Source organism: Protopterus annectens, chromosome 17.part0 (genome assembly GCF_019279795.1).
Source record: "Protopterus annectens isolate FY-2018-M chromosome 17.part0, PAN1.0, whole genome shotgun sequence".
Classification (NCBI taxonomy): domain Eukaryota; kingdom Metazoa; phylum Chordata; order Ceratodontiformes; family Protopteridae; genus Protopterus; species Protopterus annectens.
Window position 1 is genome coordinate 422549310 of NC_056751.1, and position 23148 is coordinate 422572457.

At 39.9% G+C, this 23148-nt stretch overlaps 1 long non-coding RNA gene across 2 annotated transcripts in view; it reads right to left on the reverse strand.

Moving 5' to 3' along the window:
* Positions 1-219: 219 nt before the first annotated feature.
* The window catches only part of LOC122791360, a 110672-nt gene continuing 87743 nt past the window's right edge, over positions 220-23148 (reverse strand). The window contains exon 3 of one of the 2 annotated variants that reach the window (XR_006363150.1): positions 220-286. This is a non-coding gene — a long non-coding RNA (uncharacterized LOC122791360). The remainder of the gene's footprint in view (positions 287-23148) is intronic. The other variant, XR_006363149.1, reaches the window with a different exon arrangement.

The window sequence follows — 23148 nt, forward strand, 5'->3', positions numbered from 1 at the left end:
TTAAGCAAATTAATGACTGGGTCCTTGTTTAAGCAGTAAACTGAACTGTAATACAGCAAACAAGAATCCTTTGCATATTAACAAGTGCTTATCCGTGCATATAAGCAACATGTTTTGTGATTATGGCTTACAGTTTTCAAAACAATATTCAAAATGCTCACATGCTGACTTGTAAGCAAAAAGATCTAACAGAGGAGAAGAAACAAAAGCTATCCTTACGAGCAGTTCATCTTCAAGTTGGGCACAGGCCTCTTCTGCCACTTGCATCCTTCCCAAGGAAGCTCCCCTGTGAAGACAGCAAGAAACTAATATTATGACTGCATACATAGAGAAGCCAAGATAGCAATGCACCGCAGCGTGGCCCTAGAAAACAGACCTCAAGATTACAAAATCAATATTATGGCAGACACTGTTCAATAGGCCTAAACCAAAACAGGTTCAGTTTCTCTACAAGAGAACACAGTTTTAGCATGCATATCTACCCATTGTTTCAATGCACAGAAACAGGATTATTAAAATAAGTTAAAAAAAGTTCTGTGATCCTAAAAGAAACTATGAAAAAAATGTGTTTTGTCAATCCCCATTTGTCCCAGAAGTCTCCACAACACAGAAAACAATTCTGAGCAAAAACACATACACAATTCCATTTTGGCACTAACAGCTAGAACTACCAAGACCAAAGCCACAATGCTCTGCAGAAGCACAGCATGCATATCTTGATTACACTGCTCTGCCTGGTCAGTTCTGATTGTCCCCTTTCTTCATGATCAAAGTCAAAATGTTCTTTATGGGCACATCGTCACAATTATGACTACAATGTTTAGCCCAGTTAAATCTGGCTATCTGTTACTCAGCATCTACTGCCTCTATGAGCCAATGACCAAGACATAATGTTGTAAATCAAGAGTATGATCACTGCACTCACTTTGTTCTGCGCATTTCATTCCCAGTGCCTGAAACTCCAGAGTTGTAGTCAAGCTGAAACAACTGGATAAAATGATGCAACTACAATGGGTACATTGCACCCTTTTAAAGCATTATGACCTGTATCACTAGGGTCATCATTGTGCTCACCATTAATTAAAAAAACTAGGGCTACTGGGATCTCCAACAGAAGTAATGATTACACACTTTGAAACTTGGCTTTGGCTTCCCACATGCACCTTTTATTGCAGGCTTCATGACTGAAGTTCGACAAGTTAGTGATTTATGATCAGAAATGTGATCACTAAATACAGAACTTACTGTTTAACTGTTAAAGCATTTCTGTAAAGGGGCTTCACAGAAATGTGATCACTAAATACAGAACTTACTGTTTAACTGTTAAAGCATTTCTGTAAAGGGGCTTCACCTTCCTGAACCTCCAATATGGGGAACACCATACTTCCTTGATATTTAAGTATACTAACTCTGATATCAATTACAAAATCCCTTAGATACTGTAATTTTCATCTTTTAACAAGAAGAAAAAATCTCACATTTGTGATCATACACTAGTGGGCTGATGCCACAAGACTTGTAATTAAACAACAGCACCGCTTCTTTTTGCTGATGTTCTTATAAACATCACAATTTACTTACACAACATAAAGTACAAAGTTGTCTCAAACAAACTGAACACGTGAATTTGAAAAGTTTTTCAGGACAGTTATTCAGCAGAATACTTGGGACAGAGGAAAAGAGGCCTACTTATATTAATTGTAAGAGAAGCTCCAATAGTGATGGAATAGGATAAAAAAGATAATGATAGATATGTAGTACTAGGGAAGAGGATTACAGTGGCATGCATTTATACTCCACCGAAAACTACTATAATAGAGCTTAATAAAATTCTGGGAGAAATAATCAGCTTTCATCAAGGAATATTACTTACAGATGGGGACTGGAATTTGATTTGCAACAGTGAAGATGTGGCGGGGGGCCCTGAAAGGAAAATACAACAAAGGAGGCTAGATTTTTAAAGAAATTTATGAAAATACTTGTTATGGAAGATGTGAATTCAGTACTAGGAGTTTGGAGTGAATTTACATATTCCCCAAGATAAAAAAAATGGTCTAGGCTGGAGAGAATTTACATTTCACAGGAACATGTGCATTTAACTGAAGGTCTTGATACGCACCCAATAACTATTTCAGATCATGCACCAATAATAACTAAAATAAAAACACAGGATAAATGAAATAAAAATGAGACACTGGCGGTCTCCTACCTATCTATTGAAAACAGAGGAATTTAAGCAATGGGTAGTGGAAATTATTCCGGAGCTATTACAGAAGATAGAAATTTCTTCTAAAAATTTAGCTAGGGAATGAAGTGGCATTTAAAAATAGGGTGGAGATGAAAGGCAGATATGGTTAAGAAGTAACAAGAATTATTTACAAGGACTGATAAATGTTAAAGTATTGCAAAATAAGGTGAGTCACACAGAACAAGAGGAGCGACTGCAGAATGCAAAACAGAAAATAAGGCACTACCTTCATAATATGCACAAGTTTAGAACGATTGCTATTAAGCAACTGTTTTTTATAATAACTCTAGAGTACAAAAACTTTTAGCATAACGACTCAGGCAACAGAAAGTAGAAAGGGTTGTCACCAAGCTTAGGAATCTTATAACAAGTAAGATAACAAGGGATTCTGTAAAAGTATTAGAATTATTTTTGAAATTCTATGAAAGTCTGTATAAAAGAGAAATATGGAAATCAAAAAGGTAAAAATGGAAATGTTTATGACAGAATTAAATATGCCAAGGCTAGAAGTAGAGGAGGCTCAATTACTAACAGTTAGGATAGGAGGAGAGGAGATAAAAATGGTGATGAATACCAATCCACAGGAAAGTCCCCAGGAATAGATGGTATTCCTGTGGAAATTTGGAAGCTAGGAGGGAAAAAACTTAAAGATCTGGAAGATTTTGTTTAATTGTTTAACAATATTTTAAGAGGAGGAAAAGTACCAACATCCTGCAAAAAAGCAGTGGTAGCTGTAATACCTAAAGAGGGTAAAGCTCCATCAGATCCAGTTTCATACAAGAGTGTTTCACTACTAAACCATGATTATGAAGTGTATATGTCTATAATGGCTAAAAGAATGGAAAAAGTAATGCCAAAATTGATAGATATGGATCATTGTGGTTTTGTGGAGGGGAGGCAAACATTTGACAACATTAACAGAACACTGATGATCCAGAGGGAAGCAGAATGTAAGAAAATACCACAGTTGTTGGTGGGTCTTGATACAGAGAAAGCATTTGACAGAGTAAGCTGGGACTTTATGAGCAGAACAAAGGAAGCATTTGTATTCCCTGATAAAATTATAAAGTTGATTAGAAGGATATATGAGGGATCGGAGGCAAAAATTAAAGTGGATGGGGTCCTCTCTGCTAATTTCTGCTTGAGGAGGTGTCTTCCCCTTTATTATTTATACATTTATAATTTATTTTAAATTTTTTAAAAATATTTATTTAAAATAATTTTATTATTTGCATTACATTTAGAACCACTGGCAAAAAAAATAAGGGACTCAGAAATTCAAGGATATAATTGGTATGGTACTCAAGAAAAGCTGTCTCTGTTTGCAGGAGATATTATTTTGCACCTTACAAAACCATAAAGGGACATTACAGTGTTGTGGAACATACTGATACAGTTTCAAATCTTTTCAGGATACAAAATGAATGAAGCTAAAACAAAGGCAAAAGCGGTAGATTATTTACCCACATACGATTTGGTTCAGCAATATCCATATTTACTGGGACGTGACAGAATGAATTATTTAGGGGTATGGATTAAAAATGATTCCAGTGTGGCAGCTAAGGATATGTGGTAAGAGAGTAAACAAAAGATAGATAATACAAAAACTGAGAAAATGGAAGCACTGTTATATGGATATCGACAGTAAAATAGAAGCAATTAAAATGCTTTTAGTCCCTTTAGTCTTACTACACGTCAGCCACATTTTTATCAACCAGAGGAGAAGTTGTAGATAGCAATTAATAAAGAGCTGAAGGATTTTATCTGGAAGGGGAAGACAGCAAGAGTCAACTGGGATAAGCGTATTCTTCCAATAGAACAAGGCAGATTGGGATTACCTGAATTGAAGGTTTATTTCAGAGCAACAGAGTTAAGGCTTATATACATAACACAAGCAGAAAACTATAATTCAGAGTGGAAAGAGGTGATGATGAAACAGAGGGGAAGCTCAAGAAACAAGGAGAGACTGTGATTTTAGATGCAGATCTTTAAGGAGAATAAGAATAAATATACAGAATATTATATTCTTAAAGTAGATAACCAAATAATCCTGCAGTATTTCACTAACGACCGACACACACTGTAATAAAAACACTGCACGTTAATAAAAATAAATACACTTAAATAACATCAGTTAAGCACTTTTGTTACTTACAATTCAACAGAACTTCATCAAAACTAAATTCCCTTAACATTCAATCATCACTTTATACAAATATCTTACCATGTGACTTAATAAACAAGGTACTATATTTACTTATTTTATTTTACACTTGTTAAATGGGATAGTCCATCTGGGTGTAAGCCCATTTTCAGTGGAGGCCCGGGGAGAAAAGCTCCAGAAGTACAACTTACATAGGCATTAATACAACAGAAACAAACACATTGATATAAAAAGCCAAGTACAAATATACAATTGGCATCTTAAGTATAACATCAAAATTATAGGATTAATTAATAGTATACACTGACATATAAATATCTTAAAAATTGTTTAAGGAGGAATGAGTTGTTTTTTTTTTTTTTTACATAGAAGGTATTTGAGAGTATGTTTAGCCTTTTAGTCAGGTCAGTATAAAAAGAGAAAGAGAAGGAGCTTAGAAGAAGGAGATACATCTATGTAAGTAGAGGTTCACAGGTTGGGGAATAAGACATACAGGTGAGAGATTAGCCTTGGTTGATACAGGAACAGATCCAGTTGCTATATAGGTTGTCTTTCAGCTGTTTCTTGAATTGAGTTACGTGTCAGTGATGTTTAAAATATGTTGGGAAATAACATTCCAGATTTTAGAAATATGGTGGGAAGAGAGGGAATCCCCAACCTTGTTGTTGCTTTTGGAGACTTGTAGGAGGGTTTTGTGTGTAGATCGGAGTTGTCAAGTGTTAGTATATTGTTGGAAGTAATTATTGCAAGGCTGGGATTCTGTTGGGCTGGTACACTAAGTAGTAGGTGATAATGAGTTGAGTATAGATCAGTTGTTGGGGGAGTTCTAACCAATTGAATTGTCGTAGGGAGTAGCAATGGTGGGACCTGTGTGGGGAGTTAGTGGAAAACTTGGCTATTTTGTTATAGCAGGATTAAAGTTTGGAAAGTTCAGCTTTGCTAAGTGTGGAAAAGATAGGGGAGGCACAAAATAGAGTAGACAGGAGGTGAATTCTGGTGATGTCTAATCTGGCTTGGTTTGTAAGAAATGGCTTAATATGGCAGAGAGAGCCAAGTCTGATGTGCATTTTTTAATGGATTGAGATAAACTGAAGTTTGACATTCACCTATCAATGACAACACCTAGCAGCTTAGTTTGTGAGGTGGCGGTTACAATTGTGTTGTTAGAGGAATGTATGTGGAAAGAGGTTGGAGGTATGGATGATATGATGGGGAGAAAAAGCATCAGCTTGGTATTGCTTGGGTTCAATATAAGATTAGCTTTGTTTAGCCAAGGATTCTACTTGTAGAAAGGATTGTTGAGCGATTTCCTCTAGCTGTGTAAGGGAGGATGCATTACATATGAGGCTAGAGGCATCTGCATATTGAATAACTGAGGCTAGAGGAGTGGATTTATGCAAATGATTAGTGAATATGTTGAAAAGGAGGGGTCCTAATATGGAACCTTGTGAGACTCTAATATTAACAGGGAGTAGAGATGACAGCTCCGGTTTCCACCTAACAGTGTGTTGCCATTTAGTTAAATAACTGTGGATCCATGATAGGGTAGAGTGGCTAATATTTAAATTGGCAAGCTCTGACAGTAGTTTCTGGTGTGAAACTGTGTCAAAGACCTTAGAGAGATCAAGAAAGGTATCACAGACAAAGTCTGTTTTGGTTTCTGTAATGATTTATGGTGTTGGTAAAACTGAGGACGACGGTTGTGGTGCTATGGTGGGGGCGAAAAACATGTTGTGTATGAGAGAGGAGGTTGTTGGAGAGAAGGTAATTTAGAAGTTGGGTGTGAATGCATTTCTCAAGTATTTTTGAGAGGGGTGAAAGGATGGCAATTGGCCTGTGGTTTGTGAGTTCTGTGGATTTTCCACCTTTATGCAGGGGAGTGATGTAGGAGGATTTTCCAGAGAAGTGGGACATAGTTTTCAGTGACAAACTGATTGATAAGGATGGATATGGGGTATACGAGGTCTTCTGCAGGAATTTTGAGGAATTCTGATGGTAGATTGTCTGCAGCAAGGCTGGTAGGCTTGAGTTTTTTAAGAAGTTTGTATATGGTGTGAGTTGGAACTGGTTGTAAGGAGAAAGTATATGTGAGATAATTATTGACGGTTGGGACCTTGGGTGATGTATGTTGGTTATATTGGATAAGAGAGCATATAGAGTTTATGAAGAAGGAACTGAACTGTGTTGCTATATTATCCACTGAAGGGGGTGTAGTGGGTGTACAGGTGGTAGTATTGCAATGCTGAAGGAATTTCTTAATGGTGAACCAGAATGTTTTGGGGTTGTTTTGATGCTTCTGTTGTACAATGATGTAGTATGTTTTTTATCTGCTTTTATTTGAGATTTAGCTTAATTTCTAAGTTGTTTGTAGAGCTTTAAGGTTTACATTGCAATATGTGACTCATGTAAAGCATTTTATGTAGGAAAGCCGCTAAGGAGATTAAAGGAAAGAGTGTACAACCACTTGCTAGATATCAAGAAGAAGAAATTAACTAATGCCCTAAGCAAATATGTATTAGGTAATAGTGGGCATGAGTTTGGATTTGTTGTTATACAGCAGGTCATACAAGACCCTAGGGGGGTGTTTATGAAGGAACATTTGAATAGAAAAGAGTTAATATGGCAATTAAGATTAAATGCCTTGAGCTCCCCAGGCCTTAATGAAGCCTGCTCTATTATTTTTATTTTTACATTTGTTGACCGGGCTAGTCTAACTGGATATATGTCCATTTTCAGTAGAGGCCCGGGGAGAAAAGCTCCAGGGAAAAAACATACAATTAATAGAGAATAACATAAAAACATTTTTATACAGCAATATTTATACAAACAATTAATAGAGAATAGTATAAAAACAGTTTTATACAGCAATAATTATATGATTAAGGCAGTTTTATACCGCAATAAATTTAGCCTAAACATGTAAGCTAAAGAAATTGTAAAAGAATATAAAAAAATAGTAGTATGTAAAATTTTTTTTTTTTTTTTTTTTTAAAGCTACTCCTACTGGAAGCAAGTCTTAGAAGGGTGTACTAGTAACACTTATTTCTATGTGAGAGAAAAGGATATAGAAGTATTCTAAGAAGGTTGTAATTGGAGAAAGGTGAAAGATTAGAGTCAAGAGAATGTTAGTCAGGGTTAGAACATGGGCATAACCAGTGATTATTGAAATATAGCTTTAGATTTCTTTTAAAAAGTGGGAGAGAGGTCAGAGGTGTAAGGTCGGGTGGTAATTGATTCCATACTTTTCCGACAGAGTTAGAGAACAAGGAATCACCTGATAAGTTTTTAGATTTAGTAATATGCATAAGCATTTTGTTAGAGGAGCGTAAATTTTTGAGATTGCTGTATGGTATAATGAAGCTAGAGAGTGTGGGAGTATTATGGGGTTGATAAAGGGCCTTGTATGTTATTGTAAGTTGCAGAAATTGTATCTGATTAAGAAATTCTAACCAGCCTAGTTGTTTCAGATTAAGACAGTGATGAGTTCTAAAAGGGGAGCTTGTAGCGAACCTAGCAATGTTATTATAGTATAGAGCTAGTTTGTGAGGGTTCTTTTTAGAGAGGTTGGTGTAAATGGGAGAGGCATAAAGAAGAGTTGAGAGTAAATGAGTTCTAGCTATAGTGGACCTGGCTAGTGATGTAAGAAAAGGTTTAATTCTGTAGAGGGATCCTAATTTATGGTTAACTGATTTTACTGTGGCATTAATGTGGGTATCAAAGTTGAGATTGTTGTCAATTGTGATTCCTAAGAGTTTAGTGGTTAGATCAGGAGAAATAAGGGTGCCATTATTTGATGTGATACTGAAGTGTACAGGGGTAGTCTTTTGGGTTGGTGTAAAGAGTAAAAGTTTAGTTTTTGGGGGGTTTAGTAGGAGGCAGCGGTCAGAGAACCAGTGCTCTACTATATTAAAAGCTTTTTGTATATGAGCCTGAAGTTCAGCTTGAGAGGTGGCTGCACAGACTATAGTAGAGTCGTCTGCATATTGAATACATGTGGAGAGAGAGATGGCTAAGTGGAGGTCATTGATGTAGATGGAAAACAAGAGAGGGCCTAAAATGGATCCTTGTTGAACACCTAATGTAATAGGCAGATGATTTGATAGTGTATTTTGCCAGAGTACAGCCTGCTGTCTGTTATCTAGATAGGATGTGAACCAGTTCATTGAAAGTAGATTCAGTGAGTAGGACTTTAGGATGTGAAGAAGGATTTGGTGATTAACCATGTCAAAAGCTTTTGATAAATCAACAAAGACTGCTGAGGAGAGGATATTTTTGTTGCGGTTCTCGTTGATACAGTTTGTGAAGGAAAGCAAGGCAGAAGAGGTACTATGGAAAGGTCTAAATCCGTGTTGACAGTTTGCTAGTAGGTTGTGATGGAGAAGATGGTTCATTAGCTGTTTGTGGACATACTTTTCCATTATTTTTGCAAGTTGAGAGAGTAGTGCTATAGGACGATAGTTGGACATGTCGTTGGAGCCACCACCTTTGTGTAATGGGATAATATGAGAAATTTTCCAGATGGATGGGATAATACCTTCATTTATGGTTCGATTTATCAATATGGAGATGGGATAAGCTATGGCTTTAGATGCTATTTGCAGGAATTCAGCTGGGAGTTTATCAGCAGAGGGGGTTGTTGCTTTTAGCTTTTGGAAAAGGGATCGAATATATGATGTTGGTACTGGTTCTAACTTGAATACTGGGGGTGACTTGGAGGTGGGAGTTTGTAGTTTTGAGATATTGGGGAATAGTTGGCTAGCCAGAGTTTGGATAGTATTGGTAAAGAAAGAGTTAAAGGCATTTGCTGTTTCAGTTGAGTTTTCAAGATTAGCGCCTGAGGGGATGGGGGTGATGGTTGCACCTGGATAAAGAATTTTATTAACAGTAGACCAAAACTTCTGAGGTTCCTTGAGAGAGGATTGTTGTAGGTGGAGATAGTAGTTCTTTTTATCTAGTAGGATGGCTTTTTTATGGCTTTTTTTGTGTTATTTCTTTGCTGTCTGAAGGTTGGATGATCTGTAGAGTTCTTAGTAGTTCGCCATTTAGCCCAGGATTTGTTTCTTTGAATGATTAGTTGCCTGGTATTGTTTGAGAGCCAAGGAGCAGGTTTAGTTTTATTTCTTGTACAGCGTATTGGGGCGTGATGATCAAGGATTGTTAGAAATGTTGAGTTGAAGTATTCAACTGCTTTGTTAATTGGGAGGGATTTTAATGGTGATCAATTACATTGCTTAAGTTTTATTTCGAAAAGCTCAGGGATAAAATGCTTTTTGGAGCAAACTGTTCTGATAGTGTTAGGGAAGGTTGGGTTGGATTTATGTCTGATTATGTATGTTAGCAGGTGGTCACTAAGATCATCTGGGAGTGTTCTTGTTATGTATGTGTGGTGAGGACTATTAGTCAGAATCCAATCCAAGATGCTTTCTTTATTGTTCAGTTTGTTAATTCTGGTGGGGAGTTAAAGCTTCTGAGAAGCCATAAAGGTTAATGTGGTTGGTAGGGTTTGTACTGCTACAAGAATTCCAATCAATGTTAAAGTCTCCTAGGACTATGGTTTCTTGTGGGAGCTGAGAAGAAAGCCAGTTGAGTATATGTTCTAGAGTAGCAATGTTATTGCCTGGGGGAAGATAGACGCAGATGATGTTTATGGCTTTATGTCTGTTAAGCTGGAATTTTGAGATAACTATGTCAGCGCTAGAGTCTAAAGATAGGTTAAGATTTACAGTACTAAGTTGTATGTGTGCTTTATAGAGAATTGCTACTCCTCCTCCTTTTTTGGATGTGCGATCTAACCGAATAATACTATAGCCTGGAGGAATGATTTCATTGTCTTTTATTGAAGGTTTTAGCCAAGTTTCCAATAAGCAAAGGATATCAAATTGGTGGACATCAAGAAGGGCATGAACATGAGGGATTTTATTGCACATGCTTCGTAAGTAAAGATGAGCAATGGATAGTGAACTGGGTGGTTTGATTAGAGTTAAAGTGGGAATTGTGGCTTGGGGACTATTTGCAGTGACAGGGATAGATGTTGGCCCAGGATTAGGATGAATGTCTCCATCTGTTAGGGAGTGGAGAAATATAAAGTACTTAGGTTGGAGAAGTTTACAGTAAAAGTTAACTGTATGTTTAGTTTTTAGATTACTGTATTTGATGTGTTTTAGTCTGTGAAATTTAGCAATTAGATAACTGGGTTTAGAAATGGTAGTTTGGAAGTTAGGGAGTTTTGTTATAGAAGGTGTAGAAGAATGTTTGGAAGGGATGTGGAGTTTATAGTGAAGGGGTTGTTCATATTAGGTGAGGAGATAAGTAATAGATAGAGCTGTTAAGAGTAAGGTAAGTATTGGTATATGTAATTGGTAGGGCATAAGGTAGGAGTTAATAGTTATAGAGGTGAGAGATTAAAGTTGGAAGGAGGTGTTGAAGGGTATGTTAGGTGGAGATCTAGTTGGAGGTTTTAGTTAGTATGGTATGAGGGAGTTGAGGTAGTAGTGGGTTAGTTGTAAGAAGTAGTGAATGGGTGTGGTGATGAAGGGAGGGGTGTGATTGGAGTAATTTAAAGTGGGGGGGTGTCCTGAGGAGGAAAAAATATTGGAATACTGGGGGCGGGTGGAAATTGGGGGCAGGGTAGGGGAGCGAAGTGAGCCTGCAGGGCGAACGGAGCGGGTAGAGACAAAAGAGTGGACTTTCAAGGAAGACAATCTGTTGAGAAGGTAGGTTTAGCAGGTAAGTCACAAGTGAGAAAGTATAGGAGTGAATTAAAAGAGTAGCAGGAGGTAAGTAAGGGTAGCAATAGAGTAGGAGTGTTAAAGAGAGCCCAGGACAGTAAGAGAAGGTAACAGAGTGAGTTAAGGAGAGGTATTAACTACGAAAATGAGATGGGGAGGTATGGTACAGCACATAGGTATAGGAGTAGATGTGCAGAGAGTTTGTGGAGAGGCGTCACTTACTGGCTAGTCACTATACAGCACCAAAGATACACTTGCAAGGGTGGCAGGCTAATGGAGAGAGGGGGTATGCTACTACTGATAAGGGAATGAAAGGCTGGATGTAAGAGTTTATTTAAGAGACCATAGAATACTTAATTAGAATAAGTGGGGTGGGTGTTTGGCTGCTGGCTGTCCTGCTTAGGAAACTTGTCTAATTTAGCAGTGTCAATACACTTTAAGATAAACTCGAAGTTCTAGAATCTGTTGCAGTACATACTTTCACAATCTAGTGGTGGACTGTATTTTCTGGGAGCTGATAGGTGAAGTCCTAGTTCGGACAATTTTGGTGAGGCTTCCAGTGGGGTGAGGTTCTGGAGATTTAGTACAGGGAAGTACTGGGTCACAGGCTGGTAAGTGAAGAAGAAGAAAATGTAGTAAGGTAAACAGTTTTGTAATGAGGAGCAAAGAAGGAAAACATCAATTACACACAGTTATACGAGTTAGACACATTAAGAAACATCTAAAGAGTACAAACATGCAGGAACCCCAGGATTCTGAGGACAAATAGAAAAATGCAAACTGGTAGCAATGATATAAATAACTGCAGTCAATGTCTACTCAAATGTAATCAACAGTAGGAGTTACTATTAAAATTGTAACATCGAACAATCTAACATGGATACTGTAATCATGTCGCTAGGAAGAAATGAGCTACATCCACAGTATCTATTCAAATGTATACCACAGTTACATACACAATATCTATACAACTGTAAACCTGAACCATAGTAGTTAAGTAACACTTATATCAAGAACAACGGACACAGGAAAATAACTGTTCGCAGCAGTAAAGGCAAAATACTGCACATTAGATTATGAACCGCCAAGCGGTTAATTCTATATTGGTTCTATATTAATTCTATATTGAAACTAAATCAGCATTACGTTTGAATTTAGTGTCGTTATTAAAGTGGCATTTTGAAAGTGTTTTTGAATTGTTTTGGAATACCATTTGTTTATATAGTCCTTTTATTGTATTTATGATTAATTGGATAATTGAGTATTATATTACCTTGATTATTACGTCACATGGTAAGATTTTTGTATAAAGTGATGTTTGAATGTTAATGAAATTTAGCTCTGATGGAGTTCCATTGAATTGTAAGGAACAAAAGCGCTTAACTGATGTTTTATAAGTGCATTTCTTTTTATTAAAATGCAGTGTTTTTACTAGAGCTGCTGTCGGTTGTTAGTGAAGTACTACAGGATTTTTTGGTTATCTAGTTCATGCTTCATTCCTGGTTGGAGATCCATTAGTTGTTTGTGATATTCATAAAGTAGCAGAAATTATTCCAAGAACTAAGCCAACATCGGAATATAGAAAGGAGATTCTGCTGATGGGGATGACTGCAATTAGGGATACAGACAATAGGCAAGAAGGTCTAGAAGTTGCTGGAGAAAATTGGCAAAGGAACCAAGGTATTGGGAGCAAATAACTAGACAGGAAAAGGTAACAGAATGGGAAAATGGCAAGAACTTATTTGAACTGCAGGTTAGAGACTGCCTTCCTTATCAAGGATTGATATCTGCTTTAGGCGAAGAGAAAGAAACAGGGGGGTCATAAACAAAAGACCAGCACTGGCAAAGTTTTTAGTAGAATCTAGAACAGAAGTTGTTGCAATTAGGATAGGAATAATTAGTACAACATATAAAATATTGCATGATAACTATATGAATCAATCATTGAGAACAGAGACTGGAAAAGCAATTCACAAAGAAACCATGGTGGGATGTATCTATATCTACTAAATATGCAACAAAGTCTAGAAGATTTAGGATCTTTGCTTGGAAGTGTTTACATAAGTATTTTTATACCCCAAGTGGACTGCAAAGATTTTTTCCTCAAATAGACAGCAAATGCTGGAGGTAAGATGAGGAAGAAAGAGGTAACTGGGAACATATTTTCTGGAAGTGTAATATTTTGGCACACTTTAAAGATTTCCTGCAGAATGTTCTGTCAGGGATATAAGGCAAGCAAATTGGTGCAAGTAAGGAAATTAATTGCCTAAAGAGAGTAAAGCCTTGCTGAGTCTAGTAGAATGTTTTGGCTGATGATGGCTGCCAAAAAAGCAATTACTAGAAAATAGAAATCAATGTCTAAACCAACTTTACTAGAAATAACAAAGACAGTAACAGAGATAAAACTGGAAATGGGATCTTTAGAAAAGGGTAAAGCAAATTACATAGGAAAAAATGGGAACTGTGGGATCAATACACGCAGAGGAGGAACAATGTTTAAAAGAAGGCAGGATATGAATGAGCTATGCAATGTCTGACTAACAATAACTGGATATATTGTAAGTGATGCATGTTGTTTGCAGCTACAGTTGTGTCAGCATGGTTTGTAATATATAATGTTTGAAACCAAAATTGTGTTCGTATTATTTATTTTCATTTATATAAATGTAAGATTGCCTGTGTCACAAGTGATAATTTAATAAAGATGTTTCTTGTTTAAAAAAACATTGTGTACAGCACAGAGAAATACAAACTCCTTAGTTACATTATTAGAGGTAAAGTGCAGCAAAACGCTCTTAGCCATTGCTCAGAAATTAGATTCTACCACAGTAGCACATTATGTAATGTCTTAAAGCTCAGATGAAACTAAGACTGAATAAATAAAAACACAAAGAATGAGAAAAATCTGTTAAAATTAAAATAAACTGATTTTAATGAAACCCAATTCCAGAGCTACATGCATATCTAGCTGTTCAGTAAACAAGCATATGTCTTTTAAAAAGTATGTACCACATAGGATCTCTGCCACTTGATCAAATGCTCATTTGACAGAATCACAAATCACTGAATACAACTGGCTGAAAACTCATTTGACTGAATCACAATTGATAGAAAATATTCAACACAACAAATATTCCATAAAAATTATATATACTAACTCCATGGTCACAGAATCATGGAGGAAAAAAAGTACAGTTGTGTACACTTACCATAAATGTACATGCTCGAGTGTATTCACTGTTGCAGTCATTACATTTGGGTTATTTGCCTGCAGATAGACCTCAGCCGGCCTGATTATCAAAGTCTTGGGTCATGCGTCGGATACTGTCTCTTCTTCCATGAAGTCAGGTAGTCAGGGGTATAAAGCATGCAGCCGACGCCATTACATCAGCTTTTCTTGCCCCAGATGTCAGGTGCCCCCATAATGGGAAGCAATTATATACAAGGTTACACCTCCAACAAAAAACAAATACACCAGAAAGCTTAAATACAGTAAACAAGAAGAAAGGTATAGCCAGTAGAAGTCAGGGGGCTGGAGGGAGGGTAACCAGGACTGAAACAGTGAATACACTCGAATATCTACATTTATGGTAAGTGTACACAACTGTACTATGTTCTTCGTGTTTCACTGTTGCAGTCATTACATTTGGGTAGATTCCCAAAGCTAAGGAAGGGAGGAGGCAGTTAGAGAGCATTAGGACCAGCTATTAAGCACTGCAAGACTGCAGTGGCAAAACCAGCTCTGGATTTAGAAAAAAAAGGCAAGTGATAATGCTTGGTGAAGGTATGTACAGAGCTCCAGGTAGCAGCTTCTCGGATGTCCCTGGTAGGAACACCTCTGAGAAAGGCTGCCGAAGCAGATGCAGCCCTGGTGGAATGTGATCTTATCCCCTGTGGGGTAGGTTTTCCATAGTGCTTGAATGCAATGGCCTAGCCACTTAGAAGTGGTTTGCTTTAAAATGGCCTTCCCCTCTGCCCCTGCAGCAAAGGTAACTAGCAGCTGTTCAGTTTTCCTGAGGGGCTTAGTCCTGTCTAAATAAAATCTAAGTTGTCTGCACGTCCAAAGAGTGCAGTTTTCATTCTCCTTTGTTCTGTGGATTAGAAAAGAAGGGTGGCAAATGAATAGACTGATTAAGGGCTACACTGGATACCACCTTGGGCATAAAGGAAGGATTGGTCCCGAGGGACAACCTGTCTGCATGAAAGATGATGAAGGGCTCCACTGCCATGAGGGCCTGAAATTCAGACACTCCTCTTGCTGAAGTGATGGCTAGAAGGAAGGCTGTTTTCCAAGAAAGGAATTTCAACTCTGCAGTTACAGCTGGCTCAAAAGGAGGTAGAGTGAGTTTTTCCAATACAAAGTTAAGGTCCCAGGCAGGAGTAGGGACTTTCCTGGATGGTCTTAAATTTTTGGCCCCTCTGAGGAATTGCTTCAGCAGGGGATGAGAAGAGGAGGGGAGGCTCAGTATTATAATGTGCTAAAATGGCTGAGGCATGAATTTTAATAGACGAGAAGGAAAGGCCCTTGTGGAGCATCTCTGTTAAGTACTGAAGAATATACGGTAAGCTGGGCACTGTTATGCCCATCCTCTGAGTCTGGCTCCAGGAACAGTATCTTTTCCACTTTTCAGCATAGGATTTTCTAGTACTAGGCCTCCTTGCCTCCAGAATGACATCCAGCACTTGCTTACTGAGGGATGGTATTGGAGAGCTCAGGTGATTAGCCAGGCTGCAAGGTTCAGGGCTTGAAGCTGGGGTGCAGAATCTGGCCCTCCTACTCGGACAGCAGGGAAGGGGTCTGAAGCAGGTACCATGGTTCCAGCAGTGACATACTGCACAAGATGGGGTACCAGTGTTGGCGTGGCCAGTCTGGTGCAATGAGTATTGTCCTAGGTTTGTCCTGTTTGATCTTTAGCATAACTTTCGAGAGAAGAGGCAGAGGGGGAAAGGCATAAACTGAGAGGCTTTCCCAGATGAAGGACAGGGCATCCACTTTCCAAGCTTGCCTGTGGGGAGCCCTTGTGCAGAATTTGTCCAATTGGTAGTTCTGAGGGGAGGCAAACAGGTCTATCTCTGGGCCCCCCATTTGTTTCTCAAAAAGCTGAATATCTTTGTTTCCAGTTTCCACTTGTGTGGGTCCATGAGATTTCTGCTTAGGTCGTCTGCCAGTGAATTTAGCTTGCCTGGCAGGAATTGAGCTTGTAGGTGCACTTCGTAGTTCAAGGCTGTGTTCCACAGAGCCATGGCTAGTCTGCAGAGAGGGAATGAGTGGGTTCCCCCCTGCTTGTTTATGTACCACATAACAGTGGTATTGTCTGTCTTTACCAATAATTGTCCTGGAAGAATGTGGTCCTTGAAGGCTGTCAGAGAATTCTGTACAGCTAACATTTCTTTTTGATTGACATGCAGGTGCATTTGACTCGGGTTCCATTTGCTCTGAATGCACTGCCCTACCAAGTGAGCTCCCCATGCATAGTCTGATGTGTCTGTTAGGGTTTGGGCAGCAGGGGGTAGAGTGAATGGCAGTCCCTTGTTGTGTTAGCAGGCCTCTGCCCACCAAAGGAACTCTGTCTTTATACATGGAATGACAGGAATCATTGATTCCAGGTCCTGAGAATGCTGACACCATAGGCTTTTTAGATACCATTGCAGTTTCCTCATATGCAGTCTTGCATATGGAATTAGTCGGATACAAGAGGCCATGAACCCCAGGGCTTGCAGTATTTTCCTTGCAGATAGTTGGGTCTTTGTGGCCAGTAGTTTGAAGTAGGCTGTCAAATAAACTTGTTTCTCTGGTGTGAGGTAGGCCATCTGGGAAGTTGTGTTCAAGTTTGCTCCCAGGAATACAATTTGTTGGCAGGGTACTAAGTGAGATTTCTTTTCGTTTATGGTGTACCCCAGTGAGGTTAGCAGTTTCTTTACAAATGCCAGATGATTTAATAGTATGTCCTGGCTTTCTGCCTGAATTAGACAATCATCCAGGTATGGGTATATTTGAATATTTCTTTGCCTGCAGAATGCAATGACTGGAGCTAGGCACTTTGTGAATACCCTGGGCGTAGTAGATAAGCCAAAGGGCAGTGCAGAGAACTGATAGCGCATGTAGCCTGCTCTGAAGAGTAGGTATTTTCTGCAAGATTCCCTTTTTGGAATGTGCAGGTAAGCTTCCTTTAAGTCCAATGTTGCCAACCAGGCATTTTTGCCTAGCATGGGAAACAGCTGATGAACAGTAGGATTTTGAATTTTAGGATTACCAAAAAGCTGTTTACAGTAGAGAGTTCCAGGATAGGACGCCAGAAGTCGTCATTTCTGGGTACCAGGAAAAGTCTTGAGTAAAAACCTTGTCCCCATTCCTCTGCTCAGACAGGTTGAATAGCCCTGATACTTAGAAGAGAGAGAACCTGCTGTTGAGCCTCTGCCCACTGATTTGGGGGTATGTCTGGCCAACCGTTTGAGGTTGGTAAGGTGTGGAAATGGAATCTGTATCCTTGGGAAACTATATTTAAAACCCATTTACCTTGGGTAATGAGTTTCCAGTTTTTTGCATGCAGAGCGATCTTTCCCCCCTAAGGGAGCAGACAGTTGAGCAGGGCATGGAAAGTTTAAGGTTAAGTCATTGTGACAGTTTACCATAGGGGGGTGTCTTACTACTTCCAGCTTTGGAAGTGGGAGCCCCCCACTGCTTAGGCCTGTGAGTACCTTGAGACTGTAGCCTAGGTGGTCTGCTGTTCCCGAGTTTGGACTGAGAAGGCCTGGAAGAGACAGGAAAGGACCAATTCTTAGCAGGCCAATGCCTACTAAATATGGGAGGATGTACTTGCAGGAAATCTTTAACAGTTTGCATAGATTTTGCTTTTTCCTCCATCTTTTTAAGTACTTCTTCTGCTTTGTTGCCAAACAGGCGGTCTTGGTTTAAGGGAGCATCCCGTAATTTAGCTTTAACATGATCTGGCAAATTTTGCTCCTTAAGCCAAGCATGCCTTCTAAGAACCGACCCAGTGACAGCAGCCCTGCAAGATGCTTCTAAAGAGTCAAAAAGTACAGTTTTGTACCTACCATAAATGTAGATGTTCGAGGATCCACATTGCTGCAGTCCTAACTATTGGGTAGTCCGCTGTCCACTCGGCCCGAATACCAAAGTATATGGCTGACGTCGGTCAGGGCGCATTAGACTGACGTCAGTACGTCAGGGTACTAATGCGCATGACCGACGTCATATCCTCAGTCTTTTCTTGCCCCAGATGTCAGAAGACCCTGAAAAGATAAGGCCAAAACCAAAAACTCCAAACATACCTGCACAAAAAATATGTACAATATATACAAAATTACCAGAATATAACCTCACCTACACAACCACCCCAAACACAGAGGGGAAGGAGGGAGGGTAAATTGGACTGCAGCAATGTGGATCCTCGAACATCTACATTTATGGTAGGTACAAAACTGTACTATGTTCTTCATTCCACATTGCTGCAGTCCTAACTATTGGGTAGAATCCCAAAGCAGAGGTAAGGGAGGCTGGCAAATCATAAGGAAGCAGGAACTGACAACATGCCTTGCAAAATAGCTGTGGCAAAACCAGCCCTAGACTTAGAGTAGAGAGGAAGGTGATAATGCTTAGAGAACGTATGCACTGAACTCCAAGTAGCTGCCTCCAAAATATCCTTAGTTGCCACCCCCCTTAGAAATGCTGTTGAAGTGGCAGTAGCCCTAGTGGAATGAGGCCTAATCCCAGCTGGAATCTCTTTGCCATGATGGGAATAACAAAATGCAATGCAAAACCCAATCCACCTAGAAATAGTTTGTTTTGACACAGGCTTGCCCTCGAACTCAAAGCAAAAGAAACAAACAACTGCTGAGACTGCCTAAAATCCTTAGTCCTGCTCAAATAATAACGCAATTGCCTGTGTACATCTAAAGTGTGCAAAATCTTTTCCCCTTTATTTTGGGGATCTGCATAAAAAGTAGGCAAATGAATAGTTTGGTTTAAAGCCACACTAGAAACCACCTTAGGCATAAAGGAAGGATTAGTGCGTAAAGATACCCTATCCTTATGAAAAATCAAAAGGCTCTACCGCCATAAGGGCCTGCAACTCAGAAACCCTTCTTGCAGAAGTAATGGCCAACAAAAAAGCAGTCTTCCATGACAAGTATTTCAATTCAGCAGTAGCCGCAGGCTCAAAAGGTTGTGGAGTAAGTTTCTCCAACACAAAATTGAGATCCCAAGCAGGAGTAGGAGCTCTACGTGGGGGTCTTATATTCTTTGCCCCTCTAAGAAATTGCTTGAACAAAGGATGCGAAAACAATGGTGGGTCACAATCATAGTGAGCTGAAATTGCTGCAGCATGAATCTTAATGGAAGAGAAAGACAAACCTTTGTCCAATAACTCAGTAAGATATTGAAGAGCCACACTCAAATTAGGCTCAGAAATCTCCAAATTATTTGCTGCACTCCAAAATAAAAATCTCTTCCATTTTTCTGCGTACACTTTTCTTGTACTAGGTCTTCTGGCTTCCATAATCACATTTAAAACTTGTTGAGGAAGTTGAGACCTGCTGTCTTTCAAAACAGAATATGCCAGGCTGTTAGATGAAGAGAGTGAAGCTTGACATTGAGCAGGTGACCGTCCCTCTGAGACAACAGGTGTGGAATCAAGGGTAAAGGCCATGGAGGCTTCCTTACCAGACTCCTCAGTAATGGGTACCAGTGCTGCCGAGGCCAATCTGGAGCTATTAAAATCATCCTTGGCTTGTCTTGTCTGACCTTTAGAAGCACCTTTGGGAGAAGAGGCAGAGGTGGAAAAGCATACACATGAAGATTTTTCCAACTGAAAGAAAGAGCATCCACTTTCCAAGCTGTGTGATGAAACCTCTTTGTGCAAAACTTTGGCAGCTGGTGGTTTAGTGGAGAAGCGAACAGATCTATGTCTGGAGTTCCCCATGACACTGTCAATTTTGAAATACATGAAGATCCAGTTTCCACTCGTGGGGATCCATGATTTGTCTGCTTAACACATCTACTAAGGAGTTCTGTGCTCGGCAGAAACCTTGCCTGAAGAGTTAGTTGCAAGCTGAGCGCAGTCTCCCATAAAATCATTGCTTGCCTGCACAATGGGTAAGAATGTGTTCCCCTTGTTTGTTGATGTACCACATGACAGTTGTGTTGTCTGTTAGAATCAACACCTGCCCTGGAAGAAGTAACTCCTTGAAAGCCATTAATGCAAACTGGACTGCTAACATCTCTTTCATGTTGATATGTAGATGCTGTAGTCTGGCAGGCCACTTGTCTTGTATCCACTTTCCATTTAGATGAGCTCCCCAAGCAATGTCTGAGGCATCTGTCGTTAGAATCTGACTCGCCTCTGGCCGGGTCACAGAGAGTCCCTTGTTTAGGTGACATTCCTGAGCCCACCATAAAAATTCCTTTTGAATGCAAGGTATTATTTGAATGACAGTGTCCAAATCCTGGCAGTGCTGTGTCCATACATTTTGAGATACCATTGCAGCTTCCTCATATGCAGTTTGGCATTGGGAAGCACCAGAATACAAGATGCCATGAACCCTAAGGCTTGAAGGACTGTCCTTGCAGTCAGCCCGGACTGAAGAGATAGTTGATGGAAGTAACTGGAAAGATTCTTTTGTTTGTCCGGGGTTAAAAAGGCCATCTGGGCTGCTGTATTCAGTCTCACACCCAGAAAGCACATGTCTTGAGAGGGTACTAGACTGGACTTTATTTCGTTCACAGAATACCCTAGGCATCTTAGCACTGCTATGACATATTCCAAATGCTGTAGAAGGTCTTCCTTTTCTTGAGCCAGAATCAGGCAGTCGTCCAAGTAAGGATAGATTTGAATTCCTTTTAGCCTGAAGTAAGCTATCACTGGAGCCAGAACCTTTGTGAATACTCTGGGCGCAGTAGATAAGCCAAAGGGCAATGCAGAGAACTGATAATGAGAATTTCCAGCTCGAAAACGCAGATACTTCCTGCAACTTAGTCTTATAGGCACATGAAGGTAAGCTTCCTTGAGATCTAAAGTTACCATCCAGTGATCTTTGCCCAGCAGAGGTAAAAGCTGTTGTAACGTCAACATTTTGAACTTGGGAATGTCCAGATAAGTGTTGAGGATAGATAAATTCAAAATTGGTCTCCACGTGTTCCCCTTCTTCGGTACTAGGAACAGGCGAGAATAAAATCCTAGGCCCCTTTCTGGCACAGGAACTGGCTGAATGGCCCCTATTTGGAGCAACAGAGAAATTTGCTTGTGAGCCTCTGTTCTTTGTAGAGGAGGAATGTCTGGCATGCCTTTGAAAGGAGGCAAGGTATGGAAATAAAACCTGTAACCGTGGTGAATGATATCCAGAACCCATCTGTCTTGGGTAATTAAATCCCAATTTTCTTTGAAAAGAGACAGCCTTCCTCCCAAAGGTGCTGCCAGGCGAGAATGTACTGGCAGCTGAAAAGGCAGGTCATTGTGTCTGCTTACGAAAGGACTGACCCCTGCCCTCACCAGAAGTCTGAGCAGGGGAACTCCCTGTCCTAGGCCTAAAAGAACCTTGAGCTCTGCCCCTACCACGTCTAGACCTACCCCTAGACTGGGAATCATAAGCAGGATAAGTCCATCCCTTAGTAGGCCAATTTCTACTAAACTTAGGAGGCTGCACCTGCAAAAATCCTTAACAGTTTGCATAGACTTAGCCTTGTCCTCCATTTTCTTTAAAACTGCTTCCACAGGCGAACCAAACAACACATCAGACTGTAAAGGAGCATCCAAAATCCTTGTTTTAACATGCTCAGCTAAATTCTGATCTCTCAACCAGGTGTGCCTACGAAGAACAGAACCAGTGGCAGCCACCCTCGAGGAGGCCTGCACAGCATCAAAACCACACTGCAAGGAATGTTTACCCACCTGTTCAGACACATGAACTAAATCCTGCAACTCTTTACACTCAATACCCTCTGCCAGAGCATCAACCTTAGATTTCAATTGTGAAAGGAGATAATTCTGATATTTTAACATGTGAAACTGACAATTCAACGCCCTCATGGCTAAAGTGGAAGAAGTATACACTTTCTTTCCCCATCTATCCAAAGCCCTTGCCTCTTTATCAGGAGGAACAGGATTTTTAACAACAGAGGCCTTCACACCTTTAGGCCCCTGAGAGACAGTTCGGGTCTGCCCTAGGACTCTTAAAAGATACTTATGAGCTTCAGGCACCCTATAGTACCTATCCGGTTTAACTGGGGCAGGAGGCAAAGAATCAGGATTCAGGGAAGCCTCTGCAAAAACATCTTCCACCACATTCAGAACAGGAGGTATAGCTAAAGGCCTATGCTGGGGTAAAACAAGAATTCCCTAAGCCTCTTCCTGGAATCAGAGAAATCTTGACCTTCCCATTTAAAATGCTCCCTCATGGAATGCAGAGTCTCTGAAAAGAAAAATCCTCAGGAGGAGAAGCTGAAGGAGTAGAATCATCCACATCAGAATCAGAATAAGGAGGATACTCCTGCAAGTCTTCAGCCGAAGACTCAGAAGCCTCCGAACATTGCTCCAAACTCTCAAACTCAGGTTCCACCCTAGGCCTCTTATCAGGAGGGGGCATAGAACCTCTAATCATAGTAATCAAATCCTCTGCCATTTTAAGCATATGTTTTTTAGGCAAAGACCCTGAAGCACTAGGAGAAACCCCCACTGAAGCTAAACTTGGCCTGCCTCTCAAAGAAGCCTTGGAAACAGAAGGGGAGGCTCTAACCACCTTAGGAAGAGAGGGAAGAACAGCCACCTGAGAAGCCCCCTCAGCCTGGTCTACTTCCTGAGAGGATACATCCTGTAACAATAAAGTCTCTCCCTGAGACTCCAAAGAAACTCCTGGCAGAACCTCCGGCTCCACTGAGCCTTCTAAAGAACCGACGTCTGGAACTGTCGGTTCTTCCACTCTAGGCTTTGCTGCTTTGTCCTTGCGCTTTTTGGCCGAAGCGGGCGTCGGAGCATTCAACGGCATTTTATAAT